At 52.2% G+C, this 7,104-nt stretch overlaps 1 protein-coding gene across 3 annotated transcripts in view; it reads right to left on the reverse strand.

Annotated features, from left to right (window-relative positions):
* Nucleotides 1-6,777, reverse strand: part of BOC (BOC cell adhesion associated, oncogene regulated) — a 74,896-nt gene extending 68,119 nt beyond the window's left edge. For 2 of the 3 annotated variants that reach the window (XM_045583988.1, XM_045583987.1), the window contains exons 1-2: nt 6,488-6,777; nt 2,268-2,360 (exon numbers count right to left, since the gene is read on the reverse strand). The gene's annotated coding sequence lies outside the window, so the exon portion shown is untranslated. The remainder of the gene's footprint in view (nt 1-2,267; nt 2,361-6,487) is intronic. The other variant, XM_045583989.1, reaches the window with a different exon arrangement.
* Between the last annotated feature and the right edge of the window lie 327 nt (nt 6,778-7,104).

The raw sequence follows: 7,104 nt of genomic DNA on the forward strand, positions 1-7,104 counted from the left end.
GTCCCTCCTACAGGGCCCAGGGCACCTGACCAAGAGCTTCCACCTGGAGCTGAGGCGGCCCTCTCGACGGCCGACCACCAAGGGCGTGGAGGAAGGGCCGCAGGTGCCTGCTCCCAGGGCCCGCACATTGCAAGAGCCGTTCGAGCCTAGCACGTGGCTGTAACGCCGCAGCTTTTTATGTAACGCGTTCCCTACAAAACACCCATTCATAATGACAGAGGCAAACAGCTGTGAGTTTCCATCACCTCACGAGGGCTCGCAGCGCTGGCTGGCGGCATTGTGAAGCCCGCTCCACGTGGGCACAGGCCCGTAAAGAGGAAGGGCCTTGGAACACCGCTGTGGGAGGACCGCCTTCCCGCAGAAAGCAGGGGGAGAGTCGGGGGTGGGGGTGGGGGAGAGGGACACGACTTGTGAAATAATTAGGAGCAGCCTCTGCTTTCACAGAAAAGCCATAAAACCAGAACCCCCCAATTTTCCTCTCCAATTAAGGGTGACCCATACCTAATAAACCTGCTGGAATTGTGATGTTAGGTAAGTTCAGACTAGTAAAGGCACTTGACTGGGGCTAATCTGGAAAAATATTGGCAGAGCCGGGGAAGGTGGGGGAGGGCTCTCTCCTCCAGCATCCAATTCCAGCCCGGCCCGGGGCCTGTAAGGCCCGGAGGTTCCAGTCACTCCTCCTCCTCCTCTTACCTGTAACTCCCGCCGAGTGCGCATGCACGTTACCTCTCAGCAGCCAAGGAGGCTCTTGGGCAACTGCAGGGCCCGGGGGCTTTCCTTTGTCCCTAACATTAATGTCCCCTCACTCGCTGCTCTGGGAATGACCTCAGTGCTAAGCAAACCTACCCTGGACAGCAGAGCCGAGGGCAATGGAACCGAAAGGCAGAAAGCTGAATTCAGGCCTGTGTTTCTAGAATTCTCAGCTAAAACCTGACACAGACAAGGAAGAAAAAAAAAAAGGAAAAAAAAGGGCACCTTTCTCCTTTTCGCCCTGAGAGGTATCCAGTAACTGGCTTTAGAAACGTGTCTCGTACTCACATTTCTGAGATTCTGTATCAGTGCAGAGATTCTAGTTTTGAACTTTCCTAAAATTGAAAACAAAACAAAACACACACACAACAAAAAAACCTACTCTGAACTTAAAATCTCCTGTGTCAAGAATACTTCAGCCCATAGTCTGCTAAGGAAAGGTACCTTTTCAGGGAAGAAGCGATGAACAGCAGGATGAGCGGAGGTGAAGGGACAGCGGCCCTGCCTGCCGCTCTGTGCCTGGAGGCCTGGCCGGAGAGGCCGGCAGACTCTCACTGGCCAGCCCCCATGCTGGGGCACTGGAGCCTGGGCTGCGCTGTTCTGCATTTCCCTTCCCTCTGGTAATGGGATCTGAATGGCGTGGGCTCAGGTTCACAGCGAGGACTCAATCAAAGCTTGTGGCGAGGAGGAAGGCTCCAGTCTGCACACGTCATCCTCCTCGTCTTGTCCAAGGCTGTCCAAACTCATTTCCGAGGAGAATAAACATTCCTCTGCCATGTTTTCTGCTGCTCAGCTCTTTCTGCGTTTTTTTCTTTTTCTTTTTTAATTCAATCCTACTCGCCCTGGCCATACTGTGTGTTTTCCTGCTACTATTAATACTAACCAGGAGGACCAGTTGAGACTTTCCTCAACATTTTCTCTGGCAACCGAGTTAAGTTGACTGTGTATTATTGGCTCTGATCTCTCTCCTATGATTTCCTCTGACTGCCCAAGAATCCTGTCCTGAACATCAAAGGCCTTCTTTGAAGATAAGGCCAAATTCACCATTAGGAAAAGAGAAATTATTTCCTAACTTCATTTCAGAAGATGGAATGACACAGAATCCCTCATGGGTTTTGTGAGATAAACACTGCCCGGGACATCGGATCACAAGGCATTCGCTGTAATACCGCTGACAGAGACATAAACACAGGGCTTTCCTCGCCCAAACCTAAGCAGGACTTTTCCACAGCAGCCTCAGACGCCAAATCCCATAGTGAATGGTTTGCATGCAGCATGTCCAGCAGTTTGTCTCAGGAAAAGGGGGCTTCACGTGGCCGGCCTGGGGGGAAAGATGCCACCACAGGCTCTGACTAAAATGTATGAGTCACCCTAGAACCCACTGTCTGGTCCAGTTCCACTTCAGTTGGACCCTTCCAATACCAAATGGGAAGAGACACTCCATCTTCAAGGGGCAACACAGGATGTGAGACGGACCCCGCAAGTCAGGGAGGCTAGACTGTGAGCAGGAAACTCACCTGTGTCTTCTATTCTGTTGCTTCTATTCCATCGACGGTGTAAGTGTTGACAAGACTTCATGGGTCAGGGGCTCCAGGAAGCTTGTGCTGGGACTGAGGAAAAAGAGAAGTGTCTCATCTTTTGAACAAGCAGATAAACAAACACTTCTAAAGTATTTGCTTTTTTTTTTTTATAAGGAGCATTGCTACAAACGAGGATAATTCCTTATTAATCCATTTTATGCATAAGAAAACAAAGGAAAAGCAGTTTTTCTAAGATCAGAGGCTTCCTGAAATCTCCAGGTACCTGGTTCCTTGCTAGAAATGAAGAGAAAAATGAAGGACAACGACTGCATTGAAAACTATCTGTGGATCTTACAAAACCATTACCTGTACATCCAGCATCCCCTTTCCATCAACATTCACCAAATATCTCTCAAAAGCACATTATCAGCTGGCTTCATACAAAGTAAGGTGGGTTTCCTGGGAAGAGGTCTGGGGTAAGGCAGCAAGCAAGAAATGGACCCAGCAAAGCCTAGGGCCAGCCTTGGCCACACCAGGCTGGAGCAGAAGGCTCCTAGGGAGGCGTCACCATCATGCAGTGGGACTGAGCCACATGTGAGAGGGCTGAGGAGTTTGGATTGTAAACTTCAAATGTTTTGGAGCTGGGTGCTGACTTGTTTGTATGACTGATGGGAGATGGGTGGGGTAGACAGTAGAGAGTCCAGCCACGTGTCAGCAACATCTGTGATGGGCATGAACAAGTGAGGAGGTAGTAGGACTGGAGAGATGGTGTGGATGGTGGAAAAATAAAGGGAAGGGCAGGAAAGACCCGATGAGCTTGGGAGCGAGTCTAACTCAGGGGCAGTGGAGATGCAGGGACCCATTTGCTCAGTGGTTTGAACCAGTGTTAACGAAGTCCATAGGCAGAGCCAGGGCCCCAACCCAGGTGGCCTAATCCTCAGGGCAGTGCCACTTGAGCTGAATCTTTTAAGCCTTGCTTCCGGTATTGCTCCTCCTTTCTCTATCCATTACCACCCTGAGGGGTCTAAAGAGGCACAAGCCCTATTGAGGAAGGCTCTTGGTAAACATGGATTTCTAGATTAAAAACAAACACCCTCTTCATCCCACCAAATATTTGATATAGCCTCATAAATGACGAAAAGATTACATGTGAGGGCTCCATGTGGGAGCACTGTTAGGATTCGGTCGTTCCCACCAATAGCAAAAGGACTGGACATATCTGTTTTCTGAGTCTTTGGTCAAAAGCATAGAGATGCTTCAGGGCTGTCATAACTATGTAAAAAGTATTTATGCACATGGATGAAGAATCACAAGTTGTATTATAGCATGGGATTGTGGGTAATTTTCAAAAAGTTTCTCTATTAGTAGATGCTTGTGCAATAATTAAAAATGGGGGAAGGGGGCGCTAGTTTGGAGAACCACCCTTGGACTAAGAAAGCTTATTCTCCCCAGACAAGATGCTCCCAGCCCTGGATCTGATGTGCTATAGATGTTATACTGAAGTATGGAGATGACAAGAAGTTCCATCTATTAAAGTAAACAGATTGTTTAAAAATCTAAAAAATCACTTTCTTTCCTCCTCCTCTCCAATTTCCACACCCCCCCTCACCCCCACACCTTTCTTATTTTTCCGGACAGCAAGGAAGTTTGGAGTTTGAAGGAAAGAAAGCAAACTCCAGAGGCATAATATCTTTTGGTGCCAGATCAATGCTTCCTTATTCAGAGGCCAGAAAGGACTGGATAGTCATTATCTGTTGCTCTTGGTCTTTTTTGGTTTCTTCACACTTGTTTGAAAGTCAAAGAGGGGGAAATCCTTATTCATGACTCATATCAGTGTCTTTGCTGAAATCCGAACCTAGACCCCTAGGGCCTGTGACAGACTGTGACCACCAAGCTCACTTCCCACCCTCCTTGCTTACACCCTGGGTTTCCCTCAGGAAGCCAACGGAATGATGTCATGAGTGAAATCTCCTGCTCCTTCTTAGTGCGTGGGAACCACAGATAAGCTGTTAAAGAGGGCTGGGACCCCGCACATTTGAAAGAACACTTCAAAGTCAGGACAATCTCTGGACCCAAATTTGTAGGACCAAGGGAAGGAGCATAAATCACCCTTTTATCACAAGTTGGCCAACCAATCAACAGCTCTCTGTTGATTTGAAGCCTTGCTTCCGGTATTGCTCCTCCCTTCCTCTACCCATTACCACTCTGAGGGGGTCTAAGGAGGCAAAAGCTCTACCCAGGAAGGCTTTGGGTCAACGCCCTTCTCATCCCACCTCCAACCCTCTTCTTCCCAGACTGGGTCAAGGAAACCAATCAGCCTGGCCTCTGTCAACCTCCTCTCCCAAGTAAGGCCAGTTCCAGGGGCTTAGGCAATTCTCTTAAGAAAATGTCTCTTCCAATGTTACTGAGATCTCCTGAAAGAGGATAAAAGGGACAGTGTCTGTGGTCTCCATCCTCAGGTTTTGTAGGTGTAGACATTCTGTAGCCACCTGAAGGGCCAAACTCTGGGTAATGGATGGGGGCAGGCAGGGTCAGCAAAGAGGCATAATAAGGCAACTCCTACTTCTTTCATTTTTGCCTCTCTCCATAAACTCAAAAACTCATCTGGCAGGAAAGTCGTAACTCCACTGCTGCTCCCTCCCTGCCTCTATCCCACTGATCCCAAGGTGCTTCAAGATCGCCATGGGAACCTTTGGGTTTCAGTGACCAGACCATTAAAAAGTGCCAATTATAAGACCTCAGAAACGTTCCTGGGTAACCTGTTACACACCTCAAAATGGCCATGCTCCTGCCTCAGAGGCACTTTCAGTAAAGTTTAGAAAACAGGTCATCCAGATGGATTGAGCCCTCCAGTCCACACCTCAAGCCAACAAGACCCTGTTTTAATATTGTCTACACTGCCCTAGAGAGAATAGGGATTGATTTATTAGCTGTAAACAGAGGGGTGAAACACACACACACACACACACACACACACACAAACCCATCAAAGAGCTGGGCTGCCGATTCAGGGTCCAGTTGTGGGATAAGTCAGAAATGCATATGCATTCAAGAATTTTGAAAATGACATTCGTTCAGTGGCCAATGTTTGCAAAGTTCTGGGCAACAGAGAACTAGGTGACAAATGGGAGCTGGGTACAGGGCACTTAGGGGGGGTAGGGGAGCTTGACACCAAAATATGTTTTTCACTCAGTCCACTCAAGGAGGTAAAAACTTATGTAAGCCCATCCGAACCAGCTGAGAAGGGACGGGGGAGGGGCAGAACACCCCACCACACCCAGAAAGTGCCTGTTTAGGACCGCGGGCGTGCGGTTTGGGTATTCTTAGCTTTACTGCCACATCTCTGGAGCGACACAACAACCATGCAAGTAACCCTGCCACTGCCACCCCCATCCCCAAGACAAAACTCAGTAAAGCAAATCTCCCATTCCTCCGGTCTGTGTGCTCACCTACCCTCAAAATCCTCCCAGCACCTGGAAGAGCAAACTGACCTCGGGCATCCTGGATGAGGTTCAGCAGGGCCTTCAAAACCCGCAGCAGAAAATTCTCCCCAGGTCCCTTGTCCCTCCCCGCAGCCCCTTCCCACTTGCTCAGCGGCTCGTGGCCCCACCTTCCCGCAGTTACACAAACAAAAACTCCAGGAGCACAACCTCAGCAGCACGCTGTGCGCGAACATGCCAACACACACTCCCTTTTCCTGCCGCCCCCACCCCACAGACACCCTGGACACCCCACTCCAGCCCCGTCCCTTCCGCCTCTACAGCCGGGGCTGCTCATTTCAAACGCCAATGCCATCAACCCTCACCCCCGAAGAAGACCAAACCGGTGCTGGGTGGCTCTGTGCATTTGTCAGTCCCCTTGTGGGTTTCTCCCCGCGGCCCGGCGCACGGAGCCAGAGCGCCGGTGTCAGCCTTCGGGGGGAGTCTGGGGGTCGATTCCTGCGCTCCCAGCACCGGAGCTTCCGGGAGCCCCCGGCCTGCCCGCACCCCCCTGTGCCTGCCGCGTCCCCGCGCCCGCCCCCGCCGCGGCCGCAGCCCCCGCTGGACCCGCGGGCCGAGCGCTCGGACCCGGACCCGCTGGGCCATCAGCAGCAGCCGCCCGCCGGCGCTTCCTCCGCTCCGCCGGCCTGCGGTCGCCTCCCGCCCGCTCCCGCCCCAAACCAACAAATAAACACAACTTTTTATGAAAAGAAAACAAACTTCAGCGATGTGACTCACCTCGGGTGCAGCCGGCTCCTGGGCAGGGAGAGCGGCCCGGGGCGGCGTGGGGAGCGCGGGGAGAGCCGCGGGCACCACACCGCGGACACGCACCCGCACCGCACCCCGCACCCCGCACCGGGACACCAGCCGCGCACCGAACCGGGCGGCAGCGCGGGAGCAACAAAGGGGCCAGGGGTGCGGGCCGGAGCGAGGGCGCGTGCGGCTGCGGCGGGCGTGAGTGTGTGTGTGTGTGTGTGTGTGTGTGTGTGTGTGTGAGAGAGAGAGAGAGAGAGAGAGAGAGAGAGAGAGAGAGAGAGAGAGAGAGAGAGAGTGTGTGTGTGTTTGAGTGTGTGCGGGTGTGTGTGTGTGTGTGTGTTTGAGTGTGTGCGGGTGTGTGTGTATGTGTGTGTGTGTGTGTGTGTGTTTGAGTGTGTGCACGCGGCTGACCCGCGGCCGGGCTCAGGGTCCCCGCGGCGGGCAGCGGGGGCAGCAGCGGCGGCGGCGGGAGGACTGGGCAGGGGACGCGGCGCCGGGCGCAGCCGGTCCCTCCATAGGGAAGAAGCCTTTTGGATGACTGAACTTGCAGACAATATCTCCTTTGGGCTTCTCCTGCCTAGGAACCTCCCATTGCCGCG

The sequence above is a fragment of the Pipistrellus kuhlii genome, unplaced genomic scaffold, assembly GCF_014108245.1.
Source record: "Pipistrellus kuhlii isolate mPipKuh1 unplaced genomic scaffold, mPipKuh1.p scaffold_m20_p_2, whole genome shotgun sequence".
In the NCBI taxonomy this organism is placed as follows: Eukaryota; Metazoa; Chordata; class Mammalia; order Chiroptera; family Vespertilionidae; genus Pipistrellus; species Pipistrellus kuhlii.